This window comes from Myodes glareolus, chromosome 19 (genome assembly GCF_982192425.1).
Source record: "Myodes glareolus chromosome 19, mMyoGla1.1, whole genome shotgun sequence".
Taxonomy (NCBI): Eukaryota; Metazoa; Chordata; class Mammalia; order Rodentia; family Cricetidae; genus Myodes; species Myodes glareolus.
Window position 1 is genome coordinate 63,864,993 of NC_142044.1, and position 13,984 is coordinate 63,878,976.

General features: G+C 47.4%; 1 long non-coding RNA gene across 1 annotated transcript; it reads left to right on the forward strand.

Moving 5' to 3' along the window:
- Nucleotides 1–9,524: 9,524 nt before the first annotated feature.
- On the forward strand, nt 9,525–13,397 carry LOC146890985 (uncharacterized). Its single transcript, XR_014998145.2, has 2 exons — nt 9,525–9,782; nt 13,159–13,397. It is a non-coding gene; the product is annotated as an uncharacterized LOC146890985 (long non-coding RNA).
- The last annotated feature ends 587 nt before the right edge of the window (nt 13,398–13,984 follow it).

Genomic DNA, 13,984 nt, shown 5'->3' on the forward strand with positions numbered 1-13,984 from the left:
CTTGCACGCATGGAGGTGCCATCTTCAGCTCTCTCTCTCTCTCTCTGCACATTGACTTCCTCAGACCTGTACACACACCCTCTAATAAACTCCTAAGCATGTTGCGTGTTCCATGTTTTCTTCTCACTTGCGCCAGGTAATTTCACCCATGACCATCAAATGTCTTCATGTTAGAAGATTGTGGTTGAACAGCTCCAAAGCTGTCCAGGTGCTAGGCAGATGATGGCGGAAGGATAGAAATTGACCAAAAGATGGTTTCTCTCTGTTCTCAGGTAGCATCTGAGTCCTCTAACTACTGTGGTTTCCAAGGCTATTCGGTTCAATTATAGTAGAACTCCCGGGAGAAAAGGGTGGGCAGAACAGACAGTTCGGTAAAGCAATCCAAAGGAAGAACTAACTAAAGGGAAGGCATTCGTGTAGGGGGGAGGGGGGGCTTGGCTGGGTAAAGTGCAGGGCAAGCCTGCCGCCCATGGCTAAAGCCAGGTATGGTGGCATGTGACCCATGTACAGCGTTAGAGCCCAGACACTCAAAGGAGGAGCCCTGGCCTTGCTGACCAGCCAGTCCAGCCAAGTTAGCAGGTTACAGGGTCAGAGGGCAACCTGTCGCAAAGAAACTAAGTGGAGAGGATTGGCAGGCACTGCTGGGTACAGCAGTCCAGCACATACGCGCAAATGTGCACAAACACATACAAAGAGAAAAGTGGCAGGGATTCGCTCCTCACAACACTGTTTACTGCCTCCTTTCCCCTTACCCTAACACTCACACACACACACACACACGCATGCACGCGCACACATGCATGCACGCACACGCATGCACTCACGCATGGCCTTGTTGCTCTAACTTCTTCTTCAGCCCTCTTCCCTGCCTTTTTGACCTTGCTCCTCACCATTACAGTAGCCTCCCACTGCTCTTGCTGCCATTTTTTCTTTCCTCAACTTCCTCTACCTGTAAATAAGTAGCCAGAGGACACTGTTTCTTTTGTGTTGTGTTGTGTTTTGAGACATGAGCTCAATATACTCAAGCTGGCCACGAACCCCAAACTCTCTTCTCTCAAGTGCTAGAATTATGGGCATATAGAACCACTCATGGCTCAGAGAACATTTTCAAAATAGTCTGTCAGGCATGTTAGCATATGCCTGTAATCCCAGCACTTGTGTTCCAACATAGCAGGATCATGAGTTTGAGGCCAGCTTGGACCACACAGTGAGATCTCTTTCTCTCCCCTATGCTTTCTTTCCCTCTACCCCCTCCTCTCCTCTCCTTCTCCTCCCTCTCCTCTATTTCTCCTCTTTCCTCTCTCTTTCCTCTCTTCCCTCCCTCTCCCTCTTTCTCCTCTCTCTTCTCTCCCTCTCTTTCTCACCTCTCTTTCCCCCCTCCTCTCTCTTCTTTCTCCTCCTCCTCCTCCTCCTCCTCCTCCTCCTCCTCCTCCTCCTCCTCCTCCTCTTCTTCTTCTTCTTCTTCTTCTTCTTCTTCTTCTTCTTCTTCTTCTTCTTCTTCTTCTTCTCTCTCTCTCTCTCCCCCCTGTCTCTCTCCCTCTCACATACAGAGTTAAACACACATGGAGTTTAAATATTTTGTGTACAAGAAAACTACTTTAGAACTAAGTTATTTGTGATCTTTACCGTTCTTCCATCTTTGCTGGCATCTGTGTTTCCATAGCAACTCCCTCTGGTTGTGCCTACTCTTTAACTAGGTGCTCAACAGCATCCCTTTGGTAGTTTGCCTTCTGTTCCTAGGGTGACTTACCGTCTGCATCTGTGTTACTCCACATCTCAGTTTCTTTGCAAGAGAAGTGGGTGGCCTGAATGTTCTGTTGACGAGAACTGAGTGCATTGAGACCCTTGAGCTCTTTGTTCTGCTTTGGTGAGGATAAAAGTTTCTATTTCTCTTTCACGATGGGCCTTGTTCGCCAGGGTCAGATTTTCCTCTCTGCTGGGCCACCTGGCCTTCCTCCTCCGAGCACTGCCGAAAACTCCCGCAGCCCTGTGTGTACTTTCCTGGCGATCCGCACAGAGAACGCTGGTGAGGACCTCTTGCCTCTCCGCTCCCGAAGGCAGAGGGTTGTTCACTCTCACTCGCCACAGATGCTTATAGCCAGTGGTGCTCACTCTGTTCACGTGTGTGTGTGTGTCACATGTGCATGCATCACATGTGCATGCATGTGCAGACTGGAGGCGGACCACAGGTGTCTGCCTCACTTGTTCTCCACTTTTAGAAGACGGAACATCAGCTGAGAAAATGCCCTCACCAGACTGACCTGTAGGCAAGCCTGTGATACATTTTTCTTAATTAGTTATTGATGTGGGAGGGCCCAGTTTGTAGGTGGTACCACCCCCTGGGCTGATGATCCTGGGTGCTATGAGAAAGCAGGCTCCTTGGGCATGGTGGTGCATACCTTTAATCCCAACACTTGGGAGGTAGAGGCAGGTGGATCTCTGAGTTCGAGGCCAGCCTAGTCTACAAAGTGAGTTCCAGGACAGCCAGGACTGTTACACAGAGAAACCTGCCTCCAAAAAAAACAAAAGAAGAAGAAGAAGAACTGTGATATGAAAATATAAGCAAGCTGGGCGGTGGTGGTGCACGCTTTTAATCCCAGCACTCGGGAGGCAGAGGCAGAGGCAGGCATGTCTTCTGTGAGTTTGAGGCCAGCCTGGTCTACAAGAGCTAGTTCCAGGACAGGCTCCAAAGCCAGAGAGAAACCCTGTTTTTAAAAACAAAAACAAACAACAACAACAAAAAGGAAAATATAAACAAAATACCACCCCCCCCACACACACACACTCCAAGTTGCTTTTGGTCATGGTGTTTTATCACAGCAATGGAAACTTTAAGACACCTGGGCACATAGATTGCTCGTTAGATGTTTGAGCCATGAATAGACGCAGAGAAAGTACAGCAGTGGTCTTACAAGCTTCGCTATTGTAGTCCACAGTGTCTGGGTTTTGTGTTTGTCTTTTTAATATGGTACTTTTTTTTTTAAGACCTGCTTGGGAAAGTTGCAGCCTGAAACAATCTTGATGGGTTTTACTTTTGCAAGATTGCACAGATCGACAGGCAGGATGACTTAAAATACAAGCGAAGTAGAACAGTAGCCTAACCCGCATTTAGAGTGTCACTCTGAGACCAGTGTTAAATGTTGTTAATGAGTCTTTTCAAAGCAGCGCAGGGCTGGGGAGATGACTCAGTGCTTAGTGCCTTCTGCTCTTCTAGCCGCTTCTGCGCATAACTCCAGACCCAGGGATCCAACAGCACTGCACTCGGGCACACTCACATGCACACACTCACGCCCATGCACACACACACATGTACACAACTGAAAACAGCAGAGGGCCTGGAGAGATGACTCCATGGCTAAGAGTGCCGTCCTCTCTTGCAGAAGACCCGGGATTAGGCCCAGTACCCGCATGGCAGCTCCAAAGGACACACATCGTGCAAATACTGGCAAAATATTCATGCAAGTAAAATTAAATTATTCTTAAAAATTGCTGGGCGGTGGTGGTGCACACCTTTAATTCCAGCACTTGAGAGGCAGAGGCAGGTGGATCTCTCTGAGTTCGAGGCCAGCCTGGTCTACAAGAGATGGCTCCAGGGCAGGCTCCAAAGCTACAGAGAAACCCTGTCTCGAAAAACAAAACGAAACAAAATCAACAGAAACGAAACTCAGCAAAAACCAACAGAAGCTAAGTGTGTTAACTCACACCTGTAATCTCAGCACCCAGGAGAATGAGGCACCACAGTTGAGAGTTCAAGGTCGTCTTGGACTATGTGTTCAGTATCTCCGTGTAGCAAAGCCGTGCCTCAAAGCTAGCAGAAGTGTGCAAGTGAGGGGCCCAGAGTCTAAACCCCAGAGCTCGCTCACATGAAGTCAGAGGCAGCAGTGCGCACACTTTTCCATCTTTATTTTAATTTTATGTGTATGGTATTTTGCCTGGTTGTGTCTGTACCGTGTATAGACAGTACTTGTGGAGGCCAGAAGAGGGCATCAGATCCCACTGAGACTGGAGTTACAGACAGTTGAAAACCCTCAAGTCATCTGGAAGAGCCATCTCTCCAGCCCCAAGTGCATATATGTATAATCCCAGCATTCCTGTGGAAAGGTGGGAGGTAGAAACGGGAGAATCCCGGAAGCTCGGAGTCAGCTGCAGGAAAAAAAAAAAAAAGACGGGAGACAAAGCAGGACAGACAGCTTGGGTTGTCCTTTGTGTGGCACGATAGTGGATGCTGACACTCACACATGACACTCACACATGACACACATGGCACTCACACGTGACACTCACACGTGACACTCACACATGACACTCACACACAGGCATAAGCTAAAAATGAAAAAGGAATAGAGAGAAAGCCTGTCTCGAAAAACCAAAAAAAAAAAAAAAATTGCTGTGGTCATGGTGGCTTGTCACAGCAATAAAACCCTAACTGAGACAGCTGATGTGTTTGAACACTTGGTCCCCAGTTGATCTGTTAGCTGATGTGTTTGAACACTTGGTCCCCAGTTGGTCTGTTTGGGAAGGGTTAGGAGGAGTGGCCTTCCTGGAGAAAGTGTGTCACTGGGAGTGGGTTTTGAGGTTTCAAAAGGTCAGACCACTCCAGTTAGCTCTCTCTCTGCCTCCTGCTGTGGCAGGAGTGTGAGCTCTCAGCTATAGCTCAGCACCATCCCCCCACCAGGATGGCTACAGACTTACCCCTCTGAAACTTAGCCCTCCCCCCAAACTGCTTCTTCTATAAATTGCCTTGGTAATGGTGTTGTCACAGACAGGGACCTTCACTTAAAGACTTGAAAAGCCCACAGCAACAAAGCGTGACTTGATTAATGATGAAGGCTTTAAGAATTGACATAACATTGATAAAATCTGAGTTAGTAAACATCTCTAAATACATATATATGCACAGGTATGTACACACACACATCCATATGTGATGTGGTCTCCAGGTAGGCTTCTCTTTCAGTCAGTCTGGCTGAGCTCCCTGGCACACCCTGCACCAGGGTAAAGGCACAGCCATGCCCAGCTTCACGTGGTCCTAGGATGTGAACTCCAGTCTCTCTGCTTGCCCAGCAGCACCCACATCCTCCAGGTCATTACCCGGTCCCAAGGCCGTCCATCCCCTTGTCCTGGCCCTTTCCCTGACGCTCTGATAAAATGTCTAGAGCAGAATTGTGGGGGTTCCTGCAAGTGTCACAGCCGGCTGGCGGGAAAACTGTCAGTTCAGCCTGACTTAGCTGCAGCTGATTCAAACTTCTGGAGTCTGACACCAGGCCAGTTTATTTAAGTCCAGTACAATTTTGGGAAAAAAAATTCCTGGCAACAATTTATTGGTGCGCAATAAAGCTTAAGGCATGGCTACATTGAAACTGTTTTGAAAAGTACATGTGACCTCTTCAGTGAAGAAGAGTTCTATAGTTTAAGGGCCTAGAATTGGGTGTGGTCTCTGAGATATCATGTAGGTCAGCAGGCTATAAAGTACATGTGACATCTCCCCTCAGGATGGGTTATATTGGCTGAGAAAGAAAAGCTAAAGATCTAGGGAGGGACATAAATATTCTGAGAAGCTGGGTATGGCAGCACGCACCTTTAATCCCAGCACTTGGGAGGCAGAGACAGGCAGGTCTCTGAGTTTGAAGCCAACCTGGTCTACAGAGCAAGTTTCAGGACAGCCAGGGCTATACAAGAGAAATCCTGTCTCAAAAAAGGCCCCCCCATTTTTTTTTAAAAGGCATATCAGTAGTTAATGAACAAATAGAAGTTGGGGGTGGGGCAGGTGCTGTGCTTCACACCTTTATTCCTAGCACTCAGGAGGCAGAGGCACCTTGTTCCAGGCCAGCCAGGTCTAGGCCCATCAGTGCCACGTGCTAAGACCCTGTTTCAAAACAATCAAAAGTAAAAACAGGCTGATAAGATGGATCAGTAGATAAAGACTCTGAGTTCTCTCTCCCAGGTATACGTGGTGAAGGAGAGAACCAACTCTCGAAGGTTGTCATCCATCCTCCACAGGTGAACTGGGGCATGAGCGTAAACATGTGCACGCTTGCCTAAATGTATGTATGGGTACCACATGCATGCCTGGTACCAGAGGAAGCCAGAAGAAGGCACCGGATCCTCTGGAACTAAAGTTTTAGAAAGTTGTAAGCCACCATGTAGAACTGAACTCTGGTCCTTCACAAGAGCAGCAAATGCTCTTAACCGCTTAGCCATCTCTTCAGCCCCCAAATGGTATCTTTAAATAGTTCCAGATTTATGATGCAGTAAACAGGGCCAACTGGAGATGTAGCTCAGTTAGGAGCATTTGCCCAGGGCTCAGGAAGCCCTGGGTTCCATCACTAGTACTGTAGACACTGGGCGTGATGGTATGTGCTGTAGTTTCTATAGGAGGAGAGAGGCTCAGAAGGTCAGGGTCATCCTCGGCTTAGCAGGAGTTGAGACTAGCTGGAGCTACCAAAGACCTTATCTCAGAAGACTCTGTAGGGCTGTGGGTGACTACAGATACCTACTAAATACCTACAGATAGGTATTTAGTATATATAAATATACCATATTTAAGATACAGACTACAGATAGATACTAACTACCCCAAGGCACATGGTATTTACCCATCTCTGCCTCACCATGAGCTTTTGCAGTTCATGCTCCATCTAGGTGAGAGCCTGCTCTATAGCCGTTCTGCTAGGTTTCAGGAAAAGAAAGGTGAGTTCCAGGCAGGCCTTTCTCTCAGAAAGCTCAGAACTTGGAGAGATAACTGGTCATTGAGGCTCACTGTGGCAGGGCTGGAGAGATAGCCCAAAGGGATATGGGCCTGGCTGTCCAGTAGATTTTAGGTTTCTTTTAATACATTATTTTATTTTATTTTGTTATGTACATTGGTGTGAGGATGTCAGATGCCCTGGAACTGGAGTTACAGACGGTTGTGAGCTGCCATGTTGGTGCTGGGAATTGAACCTGGGTCCTCTGTAAGAGCAGTCAGTGCTCGTAACCACTGAGATATCTCCCCAGCCCTTAGTTTGGTTTTGGAGACAGGGTTTCTCTGTATAGCCCTAGCTGTCCTAGAACTCACTATGTAGACGAGGCTGGCCTCAAACTCAAAGATCCATCTGCCTCTCCCTCCCGAGTGCTGGGATTAAAGGTGTGCCCACCACTGCCCGGCTTGCAGTCCAGGGTCTCTAAAGGAACAGTTCCCAAAGACGGCAGAGTCAAGGCGGGCACTGCTGTTTTTGTTTGTTTGTTTGGTTTTGTTGTTGTGAGATAGTCTTACTACGTAGTCCAGGCTTGCTAGGAGCTTATTATGTAGCCCAGGCTATCCTTTTATCCACAACAATCCCTCTGCTTTAGCATGTCAAGTGGTGTGGTACAAGTGTAAGCAATCTACCTGCTGCAACTGGAGGGCAGGGCCGCCGCCGCAGCAAACCTTTCCTGGGGAGGCCTGCAGGTCTTGGGGTTGAATGCTTCTTGGTCTTTGGACTGTTGGTGCAGTCCTGGCCCCCTGTGCCTTCCAGGTTTCATTCAGGACATTTTTGTGGGGATATCTTGCCCACAATGAATGTACCGCATCTCTGTGGTTTTATAGATCCCTTCCTTTCTTTTAGAGGGGCAGGGGAAAGGGGTCGTTCTATGTAGCCCTGACTGTGCTAGAACTCATTATGTAGACCAGGCTATACATTCACCTGCCTCTGCAACCCAAGTGCTAGGAGTACAGAGTACTTTCAAAGCTCCCTTGTTTGATATTATTCCATTTTGTTTTGTTGTCGAGGCAGGGTTTCTCTGTATCCCTGGAGCCTGTCCTGGAGCTAGCTCTAGTAGACCAGGCTGGCCTCGAACTCACAAAGATCTGCCTGCCGCTGCCTCCCGAGATTTTTAAAGATGTGCGCCAATATTATTTCTTTAGATTCTTTGTCCATGTCGGTTCTCTGGTCCAGGACTTAATTGATACGTCAGACTATTTGGAAGGGCATCCTCAGGACACAGGTTGAGATTCCGCTGTGTAATACGGAGATACTCCGTTGTTCTTTGCTTTTTCAACAATGGGATTCAAGGCATCAAAAGCAAACATATGGAGGGAGAGCTGGCTAGGGCCGGTGGGCTTCTAGGAGCTTCCGTGCGGCCCGTGGGGAAACCACGGGAAGCTGTCCACCTTGTCCACCGTGGCATCTCCATCACTTCGTGGCTGTGTTAATATTCTGTTCTGGCTGCTTAGGCTTTCTTCAGTCCCACCACTTTACGTGGGGTGACGGCAGGATCTTAGAGGTTGTCGGCGTTAAATTAGTTACTACATGTAAAGCAAAGTGCTTAGGTCAGTCCCCTGCCACCAGGTGTTTTTATTAGTGCCTGCTCATGCCTGCTGTTACCTGGCTTTGACCTTCTCAGGAGTCTTTGCTCGGAATCCCTTGGGCTGTTGCCAGAGGTTCCCCAGGCCAGTGCTTCCCAGCCATATTATTAGTCTGAAAGTGCAGTTAATTACGGGTGAAGGCAGGCGCTGCGCTAGTCGGAGACATCCGCTCTGGTAACGGTCGGACTGTCTGTAATCGAAGCTCACCAACTGTCTGGGCTTCATTAGCTAATAGCCTCAATCCGGCTTGTGACAGGTAGTATGTTTGTTCATTTGGTGTCTGTTTAGTTTGATTTTGCTATGTGACCCAGCTTGGCCACAGACTCTATCCCCGCTCCACAGTGATGAGATGACTGGTGTGGGCAGTTTATTTTGGACACATACCTAAAAGACTGTGAATGCACACTTGGTTTCGTGTGTTTCCGGAAGGCCTGTAGGACTCAGAAGGGGAATTCCTGAACACCCTGGCAGCACCTCTTGTTGAGGAACAGGGAAGCTGCATGTGACTCTGAGATTCTACTCTGAGGAAAGCGGTGGTTCCTTGGGTTACAGCAGAGCTGGCAGGAGGCTTTGGTTCAGCTGTGACTCAGGGAATCAGATTCCAGAAAACAAGAAGCATCTACAAGTCTGGGAAACTGTGTATTGTGTGTTTGTCGGCAAACAACAACAGCTAAAAAACAAACACAAATGGCAACAATCAAAAAGCGTACTGCTTGCTATTTTGCAGTGCATTTTCATGGGGATTTAAGTACTCTGAAGAGTCCTTTCCCGTCCGTCTTAGTACACTCCGCAGACAGGGAGAAGCATGGGGCTTGTTGTTTGCTGACTGGAAGGCGGTGATGAGGAAGTTGGCTCCTAAAATCCATTTCTGGTTTGGAGTGGTACATTACTGAGATTTCAGAAAAGACCACGGGTCTTGTGTTTCATTGGCCTTCCTCTCTTCCTCTCAGCACCTAGACCCGCTATGTCTCTGCAGTAGCCACAGCCTGCTCCCAAAGCTCACAGCAGCACCACCTTACAGGCAGGAAGGGAAGTATTTGGAAGGCAATTTGATGGGCACGTCATTTGCACTTGGCAAAACAGTAGCAGCAGCTTCTCTTCCTGGGCCCAGGACTTCCCCAGCCAGGGGCTTTGACCAGCTCTGCTGTCCATGACATGAGTGCTCTCCTGTGGAGCAAGCCCCAGGTCGGTCAGGCGTTGGTTGTTTACCCAACATCCCTCATGCCACTGTTGATCCGGCCTGGCAAGTTCAGCAGTACAACACTCAGTGTCAATAGCTGAGTAGGTGTTGATGACAATCGTCAGTCCTCCCCCAACCTCGCTACAGCCTGCTTAGCACCCTCTAACACTAGACAAGAGGGAGCTCCAGCTCAGTTCAGCTTCAGTGCTCTGTGTCCGGCAAACCTGGATTGTTAGGGGCCAGGAGCTCTTAATTGCTCAAGGAGCTGAGATGTAGGTGAGTATTGGTTCTTCAGGTGTTTAGGTGTGTGGCGGTTTGAATGAAAATGGCTTCATAGACTCAGGGAGTGGCATTATTGATGGTGTGGCCTTGTAGGAGGAAATGTGTCACCATGGGGGTGGGCTTTGAGATTTCGGAAGCTCAAATCAAGCCCAACCTGTGAATCAAGATGCGGAACTCTGTTCCTTCCCCAGCACCACGTCTTCCCTCTGCCATGTCCTGCCATGACCTCTGAACTGCAGGCCAGCCCCAGTTCAGGCTTTCCTCTGGAAGTGTCCCTGTGGTCGCGGCGGCTATTCCTAGCCACAAAACCCTACCTGAGACAGCTTGTTTGCCCACTTTGTTCTCATCTGGTAGGAGATTTGCCACAACTGGTGGGAACCAGCGGCTGTTACTGCTATGGTCTGGATAGATAAATGTGCTGACAATAGACAGCAAGTTTGAGAAGCCAAAAAAACCTTTCACTGAATTTCAGCTTCTGCCTTTTGTTTCCTCATCTCCAGTATATTTGTTGTCATTTTTGTTTGTTTGTTATTTGGGGGGGGGGTTTTCTTTTTTGAAACAGGGTTTTTCTGTGTAGCTCTGGCAGTTCTGAAACTCACTCTGTAGACCAGGCTGGCCTCTGCCTTCCGAGGGCTGGGATTGAAGGTGTGTGCCCCCACCTAGCTGCTATCTCCATCTTTATCCAAACTTCTTTTTGAAAAACCAGGAACAAAAGATGAATAAACTAGGGTCACAGAGATAGTGAGTGTTGGGGTGAACTGAAGACTGGAATGGGGCCATGACTCCAAATACAGAGGAAATAGATTCGGAGCCTCAAAGCACTCCAACCCCAGCATCACCAAACTCAAGCCAGCCAGCAGTCTGGGGCTGAGGCAGGTTTAACTGTCTCCTGGCTTTGGGTGTTGCACTACATGCTGTCCTGTTGGCAGCTTCCTAACCACTGGGCTCTTTGTCATCCTCTTGCTTCCTTGTGGAGACTTCTTCCTGCCCACCAGTTTTGACCTTTGAGCTAAAGGCAGACTGGGAGAAGAAAGAAAGAAAGAAAGAAAGAAAGAAAGAAAGAAAGAAGGAAGGAAGGAAGGAAGGAAGGAAGGAAGGAAGGAAGGAAGGAAGGAAGGAAGGAAGGAAGGAAGGAAAGAGGGAAAAACAGACACTGATGAGCCAGTTTTTTCCCCCACCAAAATCTGCCTCTTCTTCATTGCTTGTGAAATGGTTCACATGGGGCAGCATTGACAACCATGCTGATTAAGCCAATTAAAAGTTTTGAGTACTTATTTGTTGAAGGCCAAGCCAAGAGTGGGCTCATGTCTCTGAAAAGTCTCCTGGTGCCCAAGCTCAGAGGTGCGGCGTTGTTAAAGCCACATTACAGCAGCACTGGGCAGGGGTTCCATCATGACGGATTGCCGAGGCCTGGCAACATCTGCTCTCTTTGCCAGGCTCCCCAGTGTCTTCCAGACAGTACAAATTTGTCTGGACCATAGTCAAGGTTAGGGACCCCAAAACCTTTGCCAAGGCTGTAGGAGCGGCAGGTCCTACACAGATGCAAAGCTGGGCAGGATTGGGGACACCTGAGTCATTCTCTTTCTCGTTTGTTTCAGCTTTTGTTTATTTTGTTAGGTTTTTTTTTTTTTTAGGGGGATTTGTTTTGCTTTACTTTTAGACAGTTCCACCCTGTAACACCATAAGCCAGGAACACACTGTGAAGCCCACCATACTGTGAAGCCTGGAACGCACTGTGAAGCCCAGGTTGGCCTCAAACAAGCAGCATTCCTACTACCTCAGCTCCCAAGTGCTGGAATTTCAAGTACTAGACCGCCATGATCTGTCCTTTGTGTTTTTTTTTTTTTTTTTGTCAGCTCTCACTAAGAATCCTAGGCTGACCTACAATTTATTATGTAGCTCAGAGTAGCCCAGGCTGACCTAGAACTCCCTATATAGCCCAGGCTGGCCTAGAACTTGCTATGTAGTCCAGAGTAGCCTTGAATCATAATCCTCATTCTTCCCAGTGTCCACACACTCATGCACACACACACACACACTTTTAAAAAAAATAATGGGGGACTGGAGAGATGGCTTAGAGGTTAAGAGCACTGGCTGCTCTTCCAGAGGACCCAGGTTCAGTTCCCACCACCCACCTGATGTCTCACCAGTTGTAGGGAACCCAGTGCCTTCTTTTGGCCTTCATGGGTCCTGCATTCACATGTGCACAGATACACAGTCGGCAAAACATCTGTACTCATAAAATAATAAAATAGAGCAGTAAGAATGTTTAAGGATAATGGAGGGCTAGCAAGGTAATTTAATTGGTAAAACTGTTTTTTGTACAAGTATGAAGACTTGAGTTCAGATCTCCAGCCTCAGCAAACACCCCACTGTGGGCATCATGAACCTGTAACACCAAGAATAAGGGGTGAGGCACTGGGTCCCTGTGGGCCCTGACAGCCATCTCAGCCAATCCGTGAGCTTCACATTTAGTGAGGGGCACTGTCTCAAAAATAAATAAATAAATAAATAAATAAATAAATAAATAAATAAATAAATAAAATAATGTGAGACAGTTGGTCAGCATCAACCTCTGACTTCACACACACACACACACACACACACACACACTCACTCACACTCACACATCTGTGCACCCGTAAATAAATAAGTAAAAGATATAAGCTAGGCGGTGGTGGCACACGCCTTTAATCCCAGAACTCAGGAGGCAGAGGTAGGCGGATCTCTGTGAGTTGGAGACCAGCCTGGTCTACAAGAGCTAGTTCCTGGACTGCCTCAATAGCTACTGAGAAACTCTGTCTCAAAACAAACAAACAAAAAAATATGGAAGCTGAGTGTGTTGGTTTATGTCTATAAACCCATCACTAGGAAGGCTGGAGATTCAAGAGTTCAAGGTTATCCTCAGCTATATAGCAAGTTCAAGACCAAACATAGCTACTTGAGATCCTGTCTAGAAGAAGACCAGGAAGAGAAGGAGGAAGAAGAGGATAACATGGGGCTGGAGAGATGGTTTAGCAGTTAAGAGCACTGGCTGCTCTTCTAGCAGATGCAGGCTCGACTTCCAGCATCCACATGGCAGCTCACAACTGTCTGCAGCTCTGGTTCTGTGTGATCTGATACCTGGTTTCCTCAGGTACCAGACACACTTACACATTTACACACTTACAGTGAAAACACCCAGACTGGCCTCAAACTCACTGAGACCCGCCTTCCTCTCCCTCCCAAATGCTGGGATTAATGTTGTACACCACTGTCCCCAGCAAAATTTTTTATTAAACAAAGATAATAAATGTTAAAGGTTTCAGAAATACTTTTATGCATACCTTTTAAAAGAAGATTTGTTTTATTTTCATTTATTTGTGTGCAGGAATGTGACCTGAGCGCAGATGCCCTTAGATGCCAGAAGAGGGTGTTGAATCCTCTGGAGCTTGAGTTACAGGCAACTGTGAGTCGCCTGACATGGTGCTGGCAAACAGACTCGGGTCTCCAGAGCAACAAGTGCTTCCTGCCACTGAGCCATCTTTCCAGCCCCCTCAAGTTAAAAAAAAAAAATCTTCAAAGTGTTTCCGTTCATAATAAAATAAAATTAAGACATATCCATCTTCATCCGGCTCATGATTTCTTTCTATCCTTAAATTTCTCAGTGGAAGGTAAAGGGCAAGGAAGTATTACAAAGGTGATAAACAGACAGACAGAAAGTCATACTTGTGGGAAGTGGTTGCTAGTCACCTAAAGCCTCCCTCATAGCATGAAGGCTCATAGGGTTTTCTTGGAGTTCTTAGAAAGCCTAAACTTTCCTCCCTCTTAAATGACATTTCGTAATACTACAAGTACAGACAGTCCCATCTTCCATTTGGTGTTCAACAGCAAGAACTTCTAGACCCAGGAAACAAGCTGCACAAGCTTGGGTCCTCCCATGCCAGCAAGGGCTGTGCCCTTTGGCAGTTATGCTCATGTGGAATGTTTAAAAGACTGAAATCACCAGGACCTGGGAGATGCTTCCGATGATGGGTAAAGGCACCTGCCTCTCAGCCTGAAGACCTGGGTTCAATCCCCAGTACCTTGTAGGAGACTCTTGAAGGTTGGTTGGCATCTGATGTCCACCATTCATGACAGCATGTGTGTATACACTTCCACTTGCACTCACACATAAATAAATAAATAAATAAATAAATAAATAAATAAAGTCATTT